This window comes from Epinephelus fuscoguttatus, linkage group LG12 (assembly GCF_011397635.1).
Source record: "Epinephelus fuscoguttatus linkage group LG12, E.fuscoguttatus.final_Chr_v1".
Classification (NCBI taxonomy): Eukaryota; Metazoa; Chordata; class Actinopteri; order Perciformes; family Serranidae; genus Epinephelus; species Epinephelus fuscoguttatus.
In genome coordinates this window covers 4,800,159-4,818,675 of record NC_064763.1, presented here as the reverse complement: position 1 = coordinate 4,818,675, position 18,517 = coordinate 4,800,159, and the positions used below count along the sequence as shown (strand labels likewise).

Here is an 18,517-nt window from a genome sequence, read left to right as displayed (position 1 = left end):
ACACAATCTAATGTTGAAAGAACAGAGCATATTTACTGTGCGCCAGTGAACAATAACACAAACACAAATCTGACCTTATGGAACAAGTTTGTTTTTGTCTTGCTCCCTCTTGACTTTAGCCCTTTGTTTACTTACCTCCCTTCCATTTATCTTCTCGTACGCTGAGCTCAATTGCCAGTCAGAGTGATTTTATTCACTGACTGGCTCTGCTGTCACCATTGCTGATCCAACATGATGAATCGGCCAAAAAACAAAGCCAGTGGGCTGACAAGGGGCAATGGTGCAGGACACACTGCTCCTACTAAGGCAACAGACGCTCACCAATGGCCCAACATTGACTGATGGCCGACCATCAGCTTGGGCCGTAAAGGGTAAAAAGAAAAAGTCTTTCTTATCAATTTAGGTGTCCTAGAAATGTTTTTATATATAGTAACCTCCTAAATAGACATTTCTGTCTGTGCCTTGTTTTTCATTCATATTCAAACATTCAGTATATTGTTTAAAGGGATAGTGCACCCAAAAATGAAAATTCAGCCATTTTCTACTCACCCATATGCTGAGGGAGGCTCAGGTGAAGTTTTAGAGTCCTCACAACACTTGCGGAGATCCCAGGGGAGAGGGGGTAGCAACACAACTCCACCTAATGGAGGCTTACGGCGCCCAAATTCAAACATCCAAAAACACATAATTGAAACCACAAAATATCTCCATACTGCTCGTCCGTAGTGATCCAAGTGTCCTGAAGCCCCAATGTAAAAAGTTGTTTGGAAAAACGTCATTTGAACTCTGTTTTTAGCCTCACCTGAGCCTCCCGCGGCATATGGGTGAGTAGATAATGGCTGAATTTTCATTTTTGGGTGCACTATCCCTTTAACCCTCTTTCTTTAAAGCACCTGGACAAAACCTTAGAAAAACACGTAATTTTGTGATATCTGCTTTGAATTTGGACTACATGAGGCTTCATGCCATGGTTCCATTTTGTGTTCCAGCTAATGTCTCCCAGTTCTAGCCATCTGCATTATCTTCTGTCAAGAAAATACTCAAAGATAAAAATGAAAATAAAAATAAACACCTTTATTTCAGTGTGTTGAAATAAGTGTTGAATAAGACAGTGATTCTGACTGATTGGGAACAACCTTCAGTGTTACCTTTCAATGAGACCATGCAAGTACATGTGCTAAAAATGGAACAAGAAGGGTTTTCAATTTACTATGGGTTTGTCTTGGATGGTCTTTTTAGATGAACTTAAGTAAATGTGACAGGAATGGTAAGAGGTTTTTAATATCACAAACCTCTTGCTGGTTTCTTGTGTTCAGTGGTTCAATTGCAGATGTTGACTGACCAGCAGAGAGCAGCATTTCACCACAGACAAGATTTGACTCCTGCATCCTGTGCTCAGCTGTAACCATGCTGTATGAGTGGAACATACATCTTTGGAAGGTTCTGCTTTGCTGTTGTTTTAGAGTTACATTCTAAAGAACATATGTCATTAGAGAAAATAATCAGGATATATGATGACAGTAATTAAATTCTGTGTTAATGAGTTAAGCATGGTTGCCCAGAGGGAGACAGGTTTTCTTTATTTCAAGTGTCACTCAAAGCCTTACAAACGAATGATCATTACATTCTTGTCCTTTTATTTAAATGGACACACACAACATTGCAGGGTATGTGAGGGATCCTAACGATACATTTGGTTCACCTGCAGCTTTAGAGTGGGATACTACTTTATAGGACCAGGAGCAATAACACTAAAAAGGCCAAAAGGAAAGAGAGGCAGTAAATCTGGAAGGATATTACACGGTGTCAAATGCTGGCTGCCAGTAAACTGCAGCCTGGCTTTTTTCTTCGATGATTCTTCCCACTGTCAGGGTCAATTTACACGGACCCTAGCGTCCCCGTTTCATTTCATTGAGGACTGACTGTCAGTGATTTGGCTGTGGGCAGGTGTATTACAGGTAGCCTGTGAGCTTCCACTGACCTGACAGAGCAATTAAATCACTTTCACAGGGGTTGCTGTGTGCACCCCGTTGGCTATGACTGTCATTTGAGCATTTAGCAAAAGGAGAGTGTGTATTCTGTGCTGAGAGTGGAGGGGAGGGGGGGAGCGGCGGCATGGTTTTGCTCTCTGGCGTTCAGGCTGCGAGTGGCTGAAAACAGTGGATTAAGGGAAGGGTCATGGCCTTGCTGATGGGATTTCTCTGAAAATATATCCATGCCCCTCAGCAGTGTTTTCCTTAAAAATATATAAATAATGTTTGACTTTATGAGTGCATTATTAACAGAGGAGGAAGGCACTGTTTGAAACACATTATAACCCATTTAAAAGGAAATGTTTTTTCTGTTCCATCAGACCTCCTAGTGTGTTTAGATTTTTGTCAGGATAAGATTTAAAGCCTTGGTCCACCAATAAAAAAACAAGATACAAATTAAAAACAAATGGATTACATTGTAACATAACCTAAATGACAACAGAAAAATCAGGGCAGAAATCATGACATGGAAAATATGTCTGTAATACAGGAACATAATCATAATCACTGGGATCAGCGTGATAATGAGTCTTTCCCCAATAACTGCAGAAGAATGAGTGTGTGTGTGTGTGTGTGTGTGTGTGTGTGTGTGCAGCAACAAAAATCAGTCCTACATTCAGGACAACACTAGCTTCCCTAAATCTCAAATTTTCAGTTTTCTAACAGCATTTGGGCACAGAGCTTCAGGTCAGCCTGAAAAAGGAGAAAAACTTGACTCTGAAAAAACAGAGGAAGGTAAGCTGAGCTTATAGTTTCAGTTCAGTGGATCCAGTGGAGCTTTAGCCTCACATCACATCCCCTCACCTCTTGATCTATAGCCTATATTTAATACTGTTGTGAGATGTAAAGCTGAAGCATTGCACCACGTGACAGCAGATAATCCATGGATCCTACAGATACTGTATGTTGTGTTGACATGGAAACTACAGAGCTAACTGAGTTGTCTTTGTTTCCTTATATTAAACATTGATTTAATGATACAGACATCAGAAAGCTGACTTAAATTGTGAAACAAACAAACAAAAAAAACTTTGCATGTTTTATGTAAAACAATTCTGTACATACAGTGTATTGTGTTAGGGCCAAAATGGCGAAAATGTGGTGGTGAAATGTGACCATGTACTCAGGTACTGTACTAAAGTTCTGAGGTTCTTGCACTTCAATTTTATGGAACCTTATATGTTACTATACATTGCTAAGGGAAATATTTGACATGTAATTGTACTATATTTATCTGACAGCAGTAGTTACTTTGCAGATGAGGATATTGCTGATTAATCATGATCCACTACTATACACTAAACAGTATAGGCACTAGTTAATATCTACTCCATCTTCACATTAAAATGCTACATAAAAAAATCATGCTTCATAAATAACATTTAAACCATATATATGATAGATATGAAGATTTGTGGTTTTGCAATTATTGGTGGGTAGTGGATTTGAGGGAGAAAGCATGTGGTGAGTTCTACTTCATCCGCAGCGCCACAACTGGGTGGTATATTCTGGGGCAGCTAAGGGCTGTACCCAGCACAGACAATATCATCAAGTATAGTGAATACCAGTGAGGTTAATTCTTAGGAAAACATTGTGCAGTAAGCTAAGAGACACTTATTTTGCTTTATCAGTATCCGTTGTGAATTATGGGATCTGATTTTTGCTGACATTAGAGGTGTAAAGGTGCCAGAATAAATTATGTACACAAGAAGATTTCCTGATTAATTGAATTGAATAATAGGATCTCAGATCACTGCCACTTTTAAATTAAATTGTTGAATCACTTATTTTTGTTTTAACCTGTTTTACACTGAATTGCCTTGTTTGCCTGTTTTATGTTCATTCTATTTTTTTCTGTCTATTGTCTATTTTCAGTACTCAGTGCTGATAATGCCCTTATTGTAAAACACTTGTGCTGGATGTCTTGCATGAAAGGTCCTCTCTGAATTAACTTCATAAATTAAGTTTATTATCATTATTGTTATTATTATTATTATATCTGACTCTGAATGGGGACAAATTTACAAATTATATAGACATATATGTATATATACATATCACGCAACCTTGCAGGTGAAGACACTGGATGTGGAAATCCTGGTCTGTGATTGTAATTCCAAAAATGGCATTGAAGACATCTTATGGTAGGGAAAGGAACATTAAATTGATTAGATAACAGCTCTGGCGGACATTCCTGCATTCCTGCAGTCAGCATGCCAATGGCGTGCTCCCTCATAACTAGTGATATCTGTTGTATTGTAATGTGTAATCAAATTGCACATTTTTGAGTGACCTTTTATTGTGATAATCCCAAGGCACACCTGTGTAGTAATGATACTGTTTGATTAGTGTCTTGATATGACACAGCTGTCAGGTGGATGGGTAATCTTGAAAAAGAAGAAGTGCTTGCTAACATGGACTTTAACAAATTTGCAACCAAAATTTGAGAGAAATAAATGTGTTGACTGCATGAAAAAAGTCTTAAATCTTCAATTTAAACCTGTGAAAAATGGGAGCAAAAGCAAAAGTGTTGCATTTAAAGATTTCTCTTTCAGTATATATATCTTTATTTTATCTGCCTTTAAAATACATTGTCTAGAATACATTATTTAACAGGAGATGAAATATATGTAATTAGCTCAACCATTATCGGATACAAAATTAAAATGCTGCTTACATGTTGATGCATCAGTAATAACACTAATACAATATCCATCTATCCATTGTTATAGTATTAAATGGCCTAACGCTAACAGGTGCCAGTCTGCATATTGTGTTCTTCTTTTCTTAAGTAAAATCTTTAATACTGAACGGTTACTTTTGTAATGGCGTATTTTTGAATTATAATATTACATTTACCTAAGTCAAGTTTCCACTATCAGAGGAAGCTAGGAAGCTGCCCCTCTTGTTTCAGGAAATGTCAGATGGTATGGAATATAGCAGCTGTTAGAATGTTTGTCCAAACTATGTCGAATGAGCTCAAGAAAAACATCACCCTCATAAAACTAGAAGATAGAAAGTAGAAAACCCCAGTGAACCAGGAGGGTGTCAAGAACAATGTTTGATAGGCAAAATCACAGAGGAATGTGCTCGTCATGTGATGGCCAGAATAATAGAAAATTATTACCTTTATGGCCTTTTCGTCCAAGTTTATTCAAATGTGCTCGACATTATCTGAGAGTGAATTTGAAATGTTTTAATTGGGCCAAAAGCCACACTGTAAAATATTTGATAGTAAATTTACAGTAAATTACTGGCTACTAGTTGTATCACATTCAGAGTAAATCATTGTTCATTTTAACAGTAGATTGTTGTGAAATGTCTGCTGTGTACTGCGATCTCACGGTAGTCATGCCTGTATATTACTGTGATTTAGCAGTGTGCTCCTGTAGAATTACTGTATTTCATTGTAATCTCACAATTAACCTCCATATATTACTGTGATTTAGCAGTGTAATTCTGTAAAATTACTATATTGACCTGCATTAATTCCAGAAAAAAATCCAATACAGATATAACAGTTGTAGCCTTTAGAGTGATAATAATGCAATTTATTGTGAAATATTACAGTTACATATTGTAACTTCCTGGAAACAGTCTGCATTGCATTGTTACTAACTCATATTCTTACAGGTGCTTCTAGGGCTTTTTTACGCTAACCGTACACTACATTACAGTAAAATCTTAATATGATACAAATATAGTATTCCTACTGAAAAGGTCTCTGTCAATATAAGCCATGTTCAAAAATATTGGTTTTATAAACCCCAAACTCAAGACACACTGTTTTCTTTATGAGCATGATAAATTAAATAAAAAAAATAAGATGAATCATCTCAGACATGTGCAGTTTATGATACCTGTTGGACACTGCTTTAAACAGAAGAAAAGACAGCAAATGTGTGGTTACTTGTTGATCATAGAGCCTCTGTTCGAATTGTCTGGAGCTAAAAATTGTGCGCAAAATCCTCTCAAAATCCACAATGGAGACTGGCCTGGACCGCTGGCATTCCTCCATAATCTCAGCCCTGCACACACCCTCAACATTTGTTCACATTCACTCTTCCTTTCTTAGCCAACTCACATCTCTATCCTCACTGTCCTCTCCAGTAATATTCAGCCAAATAAAACATAAGCTGGTCAGTGTCTCTGCTGTAGGTTACTGCTCCCTTACAGATGGTAAATGTTGTGATAGATATCTTAACTAAGCAAGAGGAGTTTTTGCTGTCATTGTGGAGAGGGCAAATATCTGTAGACAGAAATAGAAAGGAATGGGGGAGGTTGGTGTTTAATAGGAAAAAGCCTTCGGGGATGACACATTCACAAACAGGATGAGATATCAATTTAAGGAAACATAATAATTCAGGGTAAAGCATCATGGGATGTTCTCTGGAGCTACTCAGCTAAAAAAACAATGATAGGCTACACTGATTTAACAAGATTCTGTACACACAAATATGTTCCCTCTCTATTTGCTGTTTAGTTTTCTAGCACAAGTTTTAACTGAATTTAGTGTGAGGATCTCAGCAGGCCTGACAAGGTAAGCTACTACTATGAAAATTCAGTGTTCACACAATTCTTTACATATAAATTAGTTTAAAGCTGAAAGAATGAGCAGATAAAGGCTGGTTAGTTAGCTAACTAGCTAGCATAACAAGCTAACATAAGTTCTGATAGGGTTAGGGATTTACCATTTCCAAATCTTATTTAAACCGATCCATACATATATACTTATAGGTTTTATTTATTTATTTATTTTTTGTTTAAGTTAGAAGGGACAGTGCACATTAATGAACATTTGTATGTAAATATGCCGGATTATAGGCCCAGGCTAATTTTCATCTGTAGTCCCTTGGCAGGTTGATTTTACAGAGTAGTAAAAAAACATTAGAAGAAAGGGAAAGAAGAAAAACATGTGACAGTGGATACATTAGTTCACCGAGGACAGAAGGAGAAAAAATACATACCGTACAAGATAAAACATAACAACATGGAGTACAAACATCAAAAACCGGGGCCATTGAGGTGAATGTCTGTCCAGTCCAGTGTATGAAATTGAGTCCAAATAAAGTGCTATGTGCTGTGGTTATTGCATGATGCCCTTAATGACGTATGTGGATATATTAAAAAAATAAAATAAAAAAATACAATAAACAACAACGACAGTAATTGAGTCCACATAGAATTCAATGTCAGAGTTATTGCACAATGCCCATAGACCACATGTTTCAAGTAGTTCCGCTATAAGTGATAGTGCTGATAGATAAATATAAATATAGACCTATGATTACATTTCACAAAGTGCTAAGTGCAGGTGATATTGCACAATGCCCAGGAAGTGCTACATGCTGATATTTAAGTGAAGAATATACTACCCATGATTACACATTTGATTGTTTCTGAGCCACACTTTTAAGTGACCCTTGAAAATAGCAAGGCTGGAGCTTTCTCTGATTGAGGGTGGTAATGAGTTCCATAGGGTGCTTCCTCTGGTTTGAGTTGAGGAGTTATCGATTGTCATTTGTATAATGTGTTCGGACAGTGGCGGTGGAGCCAACCCATGTAAGACTTTATATATATGAAACAAGCCACTCTGAAATTTTTGAAATTTTCAAAGTTCAGTAGCTTGTACTTTGGAAGGATGGCACAATGATGATATGTTAATTGCTTTTTGTCAAGGGTTTTTTATCGCTTTTTTATAGAAACTCAATTGGCTTGAGTGCCATAGCTCCAGTTAGGGACCAACTAGTTACACAGTAGTTTATATGAGAGAGTATCATAGAGTGGAGGAAAGCCACTGCAGCACCATCAGTCAAAGAAGTCCTAATCTGTTTAAAATTATGAAGATTAAATTTAATAGTATTGGAAACTTTTTTGATGTGGCTCTTAAAACAAAGTGTGGAGTCTAAAATGACTCCAAGGTATTTGAACTCTGTGACAAGTAATTCATCCTTACCCAGAAATACATTAGAGTGAGACATTTTCAGTGTGTTTTTAGAGAACATCATGCACACGTTTTTGTTTTTTTTTTTATATTTAGTAGTAGGCAGGATCTTAAGAGCCAATCCTGGATATGGGTCATTGTAGATGTGAGAATACAAGCAGCTTCATCAGCGTCTTTTGCTGCAGTAAAAATTACTGCATTGTCAGCGTACATTTGAATATTAATATTATTATATATATTTGGTAGGTTGTTAATAAATAAAGAAAACAAAATTGGGCCATGTACAGAGCCTTGTTGGACCCCACTGGACAGTCCAAGTAAGGGGATTTGATTCCGTCGACCACTACACACTGTCTTCTCCCAGAGAGGTAAGATGACATCCACCTGAGAACTTGAGTGGAGAAACTGAAGTGCGTCAGCTTAGCCAGTAAAACGTGGTGGTCGACTGTGTCGAATGCTTCCCGTAAATCTAAAAAAACAGCACCACCACAATTGTTTTTGTCTAAATAATGTTTTGTTTTTTTCCATGAGCATGGCCACTGCTGTTTCTGTGGAATGATGGAGGCGAAAACCAAATTGCATGGGATGTAGAGAATTATGGCAGATTTGTAAGTGGTCTCGCAATTGTTTAGCGACCCATTTTTCCATTATTTTGGATATGACGGGCAAAATGCTGATTGGTCTGTAGTTTCTCACATCTGTTTTTACCCCAGATTTAAAAATAGGACTGACATTAGCTACCTTCCAAGATGTAGGAACAACACGTGTAGCAATGGATAAATTAATCAGTTTGTAATTGGACGTATTAAGGAGCCTTTGTGCATTTTTAAAAAGTTGGTGTCAAGTCCAAAGTCATCCTTGGCTTTACAGTTATTTAGTTCACATATGATATTGTTTACTTCAGATTCTGGTATTGCACTTAGAGTGAACACAGGTTGGGTGGTGTCAATAAATTTGTGCTCACAGTCTGGTGGTGTAAAAAGCTGTGTTATCTCTAATACTGATTCAATGAAGAAATTATTAAATTCTGTGGCAAGGATGGCAGGACTTGTCACCAACTGATTGTTCACATAGAGCTCTAGTTCTTTATTATTAGCATTGTGTTTGCCCATTAGTTTGTTTATGTTCTGCCAGATTTTTCTACCATTTCCTTTAGCTTCTTCTATGATTGATATAAAAAAGTTTGCTTTTGCCTTCCGTATAGCATGAGTAGCTTTATTCCTTATGTATGTAAAATTTTGTCGATCAGTAATAAGATCAGGACTTTTTAAGAAGTGTTTTTTTTTTTTCATTAATTTACGACAGTCAGTATTTATCCATGGTAGAGAGTGAGATTTTCATTGTCTTTTGCTCCCTCTTCTGGTGAAGGCAGTCATGACATTTTCAAGCTGGGACATGAAGGAATCTACACATAAATTAACATCTTCACTGGTGAATGCTTCATCCCAGTTTAGTCGTTTTAAGGCAGTCTCAAGTTGTTGTTGTTGACTCTTCGGAATACAATATGAGGAGTTTTTGTGACCTTTAGGGAAAGAGTATGTAGAGTGACTTTTGGTTAATTTCCTAGTAAAGAAAATGGCATTGTAGTCAGAGAGACCAGTCAATAGGTTATAAGTTCTTGTAATTCTTTCTGATTTGTTAGTGAATAGTAGATCAATTTTAGTTTTAGAGCGATCTGTAATTCTGGTAGATTGTTCTGTTAGTTGTGATAAGCTAAAGTGATCAGTAATAGATTTAAGTTTTTTCCTGGCTGCCTTATCGTCCGAATTTACGTTAAAATCTCCTGTCAAAGTTCTCTCTCTTTTGTGATTACATGATTTGAGGAGATCTTGAAGATGTTCATAGAAATCCACTTTGGCTGACGGTTTCCTATAGATAACACTAAAGGACATTTCAGTACAGAGAGAAATATTAACACCAATACATTCCAGTTTCATATTTGCGGGCCATTCAATTAGATTACATTTTAAGGTGTTCTTAACATAAAGTGGTAACCCCCCCTCCTTTACTTTGATCCCTGTCTTTCCTAAAAACAATGAAACCTGGCATTGTGATGGCAGCTTCTGGAGATGAATGGAACCAAGTTTCCATGAGACCTAGATAGTCAATGTTTGAGTTAATTATTAAGTGTTCTAACTGTACTCGTTTGGGGATCATAGGTTATAGGCAATGTTTCAACAGTCTACAGTCTACTAGTAGCTAAGGTTCGCAGTCTACCAAGCCAGGGGTCAATAAAGCGCTCCAGGAGTGATCTTTTTCTGTAGGGTGATGCAAAAGTTAGCATCACCCAAGTCCCAAGTCCCAAGTTCCCTAGTTGAGAATCCAATGGAATTTTGATATTGGATTTTGGAATATTGTGGAAATAAGCTCTGTGGCAAACACACATTTATGATACTTACATGTTTTGTTTTGCAAGATAATCCCCACAAATAATCATCACTTTTATGATTTGAAGCCTAAATGCAGTTGACAGAAGTTAAAAGCTAACGTTGGGCTATAACTGAACTACAGTGTGGTCACATGACATTCACTAGTCACCACCTCTAGACACCTTATACAGACACACTCAGGCCAGGCTTGGTTTTAACATCTGACTCCTCCAAACAAGTTGTGCTTCTGGAACTCACAGTCCCCTGGGAAGACTGAATTCAGGAGGTCCACAAGCGTAAGAAGGAAAATACCAGTAGCTTGTGGAGATCTGCAGAGGGAATGGGTGGAGGGCCCGCTGTGAACCCATTGAGGTGGGCTGCAGGGGATTCCCAGGGCAGTCTCTGCATCGTGCACTCAGGCTCCTTGGCGTCAGAAGGTTGCAGGAAAGGAAAGCCACTAAGAAACTCAGTGAAGCTGCATGGTGCACTTCCAGGTGGCTGTGGATCAAAAGGGGGGTCCCTTGGTGTAGCATGCTGCTTGGACGCAAGCCAGGGGCTGATCATCCCCGGCTGGGTCACCCAGGTGAGGGTGTCTGAACATCAAAGAACCGAAACACCCAAGGACCATGGGTTCTTCACTGAGGATGTGTCCAAGCTGCCCATCTATGTGGATGGTGTTTCCAATAAACATAGCTTCAGAATTCACAATGGGGTATTTACTGACGTATTTTAACACATTCTCACTCCAACCTTGTCACATATTGACGTTTGGTCATGGACTTTAAACGTTGACGTACAATGTGCAGGGTGCATGGGTTGTTTATGTTCTGGGACGTCATGTCAATTTATGCCTGTTACATGAATTGTCGGTTTTTAAAATACACTTCTGTTTTCAAAGGAAATGTACAGTTTGCATACAGTCTCTGTCAAAATAAACACACTATGTCAGTACAGCACTGGGAATTGACGTTTTTTTCCTTCAACAACAAATGCACATGGTTAAGTTTCGGCAACAAAAGCACATAGTTTGGTTTAGGAAAAAAGAACAGGGTTTGGCTTTAAAATCTTACAGGAAGTGAGCACCGGCCTCCTTTTCTCTATGGGGTGAGGGGTTGGGGATGGTGGGCATTTTGCCCACCCAGATGGCACTCTCAGCAACTGCTTATGTCACCTATAGGAAGATCCTCTAATGAACCAGATGCTGTGTTACAAAATTCACACTCACTATTTGCCTTGCATATATCAAGGAGCAATCAGCCCCTAAGGAAGCCCAATCAGCCTTTAAGGTGGATTGAACCAACTACATAACAGTGTCCAAGCTACATTTATCAGTAACTTTCAACTTGTAATTAGCGTGCAAATCAGTTTGTGGGCAGGCCAGCTGTTAGGAAATGTGGGCAGGAGGACAACATTTTTTAGAGTGGGCCCTTCACCCACACTCAATGGGGGGAAGGAGCCCCTATACATTTTTATACTTCCTACATATAAAATCCAATTAATCATATTTCCACATGTATATTGTGTATATTGTATCTACTTGTACTTGAATCTACTGTTAAGACCTTTTTTTCTTGTTTTGAAAAGCATAGGTAATCACATGTGTGTCCTGGGCCAAAAAAAAAATGCTCCATTGAATGATTAGAGAAAAGTCAAACCAAACATTGATTTCGGAAATTACTGTTAAATCATAAGATCAAAGCAAAGTGAACAAATTATTATGTTTTCTCCATTTATTTGTTCATTCTTGAGGCTACTTTCATCAAATATTGGTCAAATTGTGTGCAGAACTGAAATAGTATAAAGAGTATATAGTTATCAGCTCTCCGGTTTCCAGTCATACTCAATTTATACATTTTCAAGACTGCTCAGGGACCACTGTATTGTCAGAGCTGGCTCAATTCTCTGACAAACAAACGCAAGAGGGAATGTAACTGCAAATGATATTTATTTAACAAACGTAATCAACAGAAACTAAGGCTAACAAAACACAACAATCTATATCTGTAATGTGGAATGTCAGCAGTGACTGCGGGTGCGTGGCTGTGGGTGTGTGTTGGATGCAAGCTAAAATGAAAAGGGACAATAGGTGAGCTGCAGGGTCAAGCCGGGAATGGGAAGCCAAGAGCGAGACCGGGCGGATTCCACAGGTGTTCATGGCCGCAGCCCCGCCCACTAAGGCACACACCGGAGGCCCATGATCAATCATGCTCTGAAACAGAAAGGAGAGAGGGCGAGCAAGACATCACATACGCACACATACAGATCCACACAACCCCACCCCACTTGGGGTTGTCACAGTATGCAGAAATATTTAAATACACCATTTATAAAAATGGAAATATTCCTTTTTCCCTTGCCAAAATTTAGAATAACTCTGGAGCATTACTTGACCCCCTTTCGACAAAATAGCAGAACATGTTTGGTACCAATGGATTCCTTAGGTCCCTTAGTTTAATGTGATACCTGTGTCTTCACTGTAACTTTAAAAATGAGCCCGATACAGCAGGTTTAATTTACTAAAAATTACTCTGCCTCATTCCTCACCTTCAGCTCTGCTTGTCATATGTACTGCTTCTTCACAATTTTTTTCCAGACGTTCGTCCATCACCACTCTGGTCCTTTCATTTTCTTGTTGTCTCTGTACCCTGACTTTTCCTTTAGGAGCCCCTGATTTTTGGTAAGGCATTCTGACTTAACTAAAAATGCAGCAGTCCGCCTCACATGTTTACATTAGCGGCACTTGTGAGTTCTGGGCATCACCCACCTGACCCATGTCAGATGGACTTCACCATTTCACAATACCTGCAGGGGGTGGGAGTATCACATGACACGTTGAAATGTGTTTAATGATAAAAATTACATTTATTTATCATGTAAATCCATATAACTTGTATTGTCAGTGATTTAAGTCAGTAAGTAAATTGTTGTACTTCACCATTATTGGTCAAGTGTATTTGTTGCATGTCACATTTCAGAGTCATCCATTTGTTGGACAGAAGAAAGCTGCCCAGCGGTGTTATTTTCAAGGTAGATTGAACATGCTTCTATTTCACTTCAGATATATAAATATCTTCATCTTCTAACTGCTTCATCCTCTTGAGGGTCGCGGGGGGGCTGGAGCCTATCCCAGCTACATCGGGCGAGAGGCGGGGTACACCCTGGACAGGTCGCCAGACTATCACAGGGCTGACACATAGAGACAGACAACCATTCACGCTCACATTCACACCTACGGACAATTTAGAGTTACCAATTAACCTAGTCCCCAATCTGCATGTCTTTGGACTGTGGGAGGAAGCCGGAGTGCCTGGAGAGAACCCACGCTGACACGGGGAGAACATGCAAACTCCACACAGAAGGGCTCCCACGCCCGGGATCAAACCGGCAACCCTCTTGCTGTGAGGCGAGAGTGCTAACCACCAAACCACCGTGCCGCCCATATATAAATATATACAGTATATACATATATATCTATTTCAATCAGGAGAGAGTGGTTTTTATGGTAAAAGAATATTTATTAACATGTGAACATGTGAATATACTAAATGTGGAAAGTCTTTGGCGATTAGACCCCGTAGAGATTTAAGGAGAGTGATGAATCCATAGTTGAACAGGAAGCCAATCTACCAAACACAGATTTCCTTACTTTTTGTGCTTAGTTTAGTTAACAGGTTATGTAACCAGCAGTTTTAATGAATGCAGTCTGACTAGTTTTCTCTTTGTCAGCACCATATGTACAGGTGGACCAGGAGTTCGGGGTTCACATTGCAATGCTGAAACCATGCCTGTCACTTAGCTGCTTTGTAATACAATTGATGACTTGGATTCATGCTGACATTTTATAGTGCACTAATGCAAATTATCTAAAACTTGACAAAGCAAGCAGTAGTTTTGATAGGGTGTCCTTTTTTACTGCTTCACTCAAAAAAAGTAACTGCAGAAAGAATGATGTTATTCTCTTAAGGTCACAAGAATCATATGCGATGTTCCAGAAAACTTGAAAATAAAGAAATAAATGTAATGCAAATGTGACATTTCACACTCATGTCTGTGTCATAAGATACAGCTCAGAGAAATTAAATATCCAACAGATGGTGTGCAGAATATTTGAAAATTTGAAAAGTCCTTAAGGAGTAATTCAAAAGGAAGCATTAATTCCACTCTCTGCAGAACACTTGATTGAACAGCAGAGTAGCTTTTATTGGTCTAAAAACACATGGGTAGCTCTTGTATACTCACAATATTTACCCTTACAGAGCTAGAGTTTGTGTGCATGTAAAATGTAAATATGCCTCTGAAGTGACTTGGTCTTGTGATCCTAAATAACCTGATTAAATATGTTCTTTCATGATGGTTCATCTCCATGAGAGAAATACAGTTCAGAGTCTTCAGGCCTTAAGAATTAATGACATTTGAACACATGCATGCAGACAGACAGAGAGAGAGAGCCAGCCTGTTTTCACTTCAAGCATTTCAAATATATCTGCGTCTTTTAATTAGGCTGCAGATTACTTGTGCTGCTTATTTTGTTTAATTCATTTCTTTTTACACATGGGCATATATCATTTTCATCTTTAGTAAACATGTGTTCATAAGTGATGAGGTACACACTCTCAAGTTACTCTTTTGCATATCACCTTGGATAGCTTTATATAAATGATAACCCTTGTCTCATTGTTGTTAACATTCATACAGTCTCTGTCTTGCAAAAATATCTCTGCTCTGCTTTTATCGAATGGAATGTTGAGATTCATCAGCTGGCATTTGCAGCGACAATCGTCCCCAAGAACCAAGCAGATGATGAGAGAAGAGAGAAGCTCTGTCAAAATACCTCCTATATTACTGTAACACCTGTAACACCAAACCTGTTATTTACAGTTGTGGAAGGAGTACTGACATTGTTATACTGATGCATAATAAGCAATACTGCAGTGTAAAAATACAGGAATATTATTTCTGATGTATTAACATGCAAGCAGCATTTTAATACTATCAAGGTAGAGTTGATTTTACCTTCTCTATAAACTGTTGGGTGGTTTAATCTTACAGTGTGTTTTATAAGCTGATCATATCTTATATTTTATATGCAATATAATTATCTACATAGTAACCAACTATAGCTATCAAATAAATGTAGTGAAGTATTAAGTACAGGATTTTTATCTAAAATGTCGTGGAGCTGAAGTTTGATGGGAAAATGGAAATACTCCAGAAAAGTACAAGTACCTCAGAATTGTACTGCAGTGCAGTTCATGAGTAAATGTAGGCTACCAAGGGGCTGTATACATGCCGCGCAGTGGTGTAGTGGTAGTTGATGAGGTGGGTGTACTACTAGGTAGGTAGGTTACTGATGAGGAAGTGGGCATACTCTATATTACAATGGCTGTTTTACTGATAGGTGGGTATACTGTCACTGGATAGAAAAATAAGTGGGTATACCCCGTATACCTGAGTATAACATCCACTACACCACTGATGCCACATCTTAAACTGCCTGGAAAACATGAGGTCGGCACTGGGTGCTATACTTGTGAATTTTCTGTGCCAGCTTTCAAGAGCAAGGCAGCAGGTTGCATCTGAGGTTGCTAAGCAACCTCAACAAGCACCACATCATAGCCTATTTACCTGAAATTCTGAGTGCAGAGCTGATCTTTTTCCAGATGGGGTTTGTGTGTAGGCCTATTGTCTGTGGGACAGATGTAAATCACTGGCAGCCCTGCATTAAAACAATCTTCTCCATATTTATCACGGACTTATATTTACAGAAAAAAAGACAAGATATCTGTTGGCTGTGACTAGTTGGCCCAATGACATGCAGTGTCCACTGCTGCATTCCAAAAGTTGAACTGAGTTTATCTCAGGGCACAGCCGTCACGCCCTAAAAAACATATGCTCAGGAACATGGGCTCGTCGCGACAGCGTCACTCTGGCATTTAAGTGCACCTGCTGCATGTCTACATTGAAAACAATAAATTTGAGGGCGCAAAAAATGCAGCATGTGTACAACCCCTTATAGTGTCTAAAGGTACCTCAATTATTTCATTTACAATGACTGAAAAATATAGTGGACTTTGAATTAATGCTGTTTAAATGTATAACAATGCATCCATTTTCTGAACTGCTTATCCTTCACAGGGTCAGGGGCCTAGCTGTCACTGGGCAAGAGGTGGGGTACATCCTGGACAGGTTGCCAGACTATCACAGGGCTGACACATAGAGACAAACACCATTTCCACTCACATTCATATGGGCAATTTAACATTACTAAATAACTAATTAACATGCATATCTTTGGACTGTGGGAGGAAGCTGGTGAACCTGGAGAAAACCCTAACCCTTACCTAATATGAGGAGAACAAACAGACACAGAAGGGCCCCAAGGCCAGGTTCAAACCCTGAACCTATACCTGCATTCCCTGAACCCTGTTTCCTAACACTGAATATTGTTCTTAAACTTTGAATTATGGACAGTCACCTTTGTTTCAAAGTCTCTCTGAAAGTATTCTGATGTTGAACATAAACTACTGAGAGACAGAGACAGATAGACAGAGATCAAACACATTGCCCACAAAACCACTTTGCAGATCACTATCAGCTCCCATATCAGCACATCACATCTGATTTATTACTAAAACAGCATAATGAGATTGCACGAGAATTCAAGAAATGCCTCAAAGCATTATCTGCTTGGATCACCTTGGTGGAGAAGGTGAGCTTGCTTGATGAAATCAAGAACAGCAGCACAAGCCAGATGTAATCGAGTCCCAATCCATGTTAATTAGCATTAGCTCAGTGAGCATCTCGCCTCATCAGTGGTAAACAGAGAGGGGCAGAGCTGAGGCAGTGAGGCACATCGAGGTGGTACTGAGCCTAGCATGCTGTGGCAAAGCATCTGGAAGCATGGCACAGGGCCAATCAGTCGTTTTCTTTTTCTATGTTTGAAGCTGACTCGTGTTTCTGTACAGATGTTGGCACATTGGGAGCACATAAGTGAGATCAACAGGCAGGACTAAGGGACCAAATCAGTCCTGATTCTGGCCTTGAGCCACAATGGAGGTGCCAAGGCAGCACTCCATCGCTGAGACGGGCTCCCTTCAACCCAACCAAGCGGGCAATTTGTTGGCCTGCGTGTCCTGTGTACCATGCATGCCAGGCATGCTGGGATTTGTGACAGCTGTGGGCAGAGAGTAGAGACATTCGGTCAGTCTTGGCAACTGGAAAGGAGGGACAGGTGGAGCAGAGCTCATCCGATTGAGTCTTGCATGCGTGAGGGGGTTGAGTCAGCCAAAGCCTCATATTATCATCATAATGCAGAAATCCAGTACATGACCCCTCTCAGGACTGCATGTTGATGCCTGAAAAGAGTAAACGCACTGGAAAAACACCAGCCATGATATGACACAGTTTACTGCCGACCCTAGCCCTCACGCTTTAGTAATGAGCTCCATTTTTTTTATTAATTAGGAGAGAAAATAAAAGCTTTAAAGGACTGATTACAAGTCTTTTTATGAAAGACCGATTATTAGTACCACCTAAGCACTAAACCTCTTTCACTTAAATCACACGTACAAAGTACATGTGCAATATATCTGTATTAAAATGTGCTGCACATCTGATTAATTATGACCTTGGGCAGTGCATCAAGTATTTACTTAATCCATTTCCATTCCATTAAACCCTCAGGGTGTCAGGTCTCATCTTGACAAAGGCTGAGAAACAGTTAGTCTTTTCATGTCTTTCCTCCATCCCCCCATTTTATTCTAACTTAACTGAACTTGCTTTTAGGGATCTTGCAGTTTTCACTCAAATAAAAAAGATTACCAAAATCCTATTTTATATACATATTAAAATTATTCAATGAATGGATTCTATAAAGGCAAAATATCATGTAAATGTTTTTCAGACGCATTAATAAGAGTGGATCCACCAGTGTTTTTTGTGTCTGTGTTATTTCGTTGCTGAATTTTTTTTTTTTTTTTGTCAAGGATCTTTTTTCCATGATAAAAACAATGAGCTAAAAACAGATCTTGATAAAAACACTAAGAGGAAATCTATGTTTCATTTTCATTGATGAGACAAAAAATGTTAGTTGTAGACTAATAGGAGACTGAAAGCCAAGAACGGCCATGTTTGCAATTATCTTCAAATGCCTCATAAGCGACAGGCTGGCA

At 38.8% G+C, this 18,517-nt stretch overlaps 1 pseudogene; it reads left to right on the top strand.

Moving 5' to 3' along the window:
* The window catches only part of LOC125898584 (uncharacterized), a 56,454-nt pseudogene extending 45,511 nt beyond the window's left edge, over nucleotides 1-10,943 (top strand).
* Nucleotides 10,944-18,517: the final 7,574 nt, after the last annotated feature.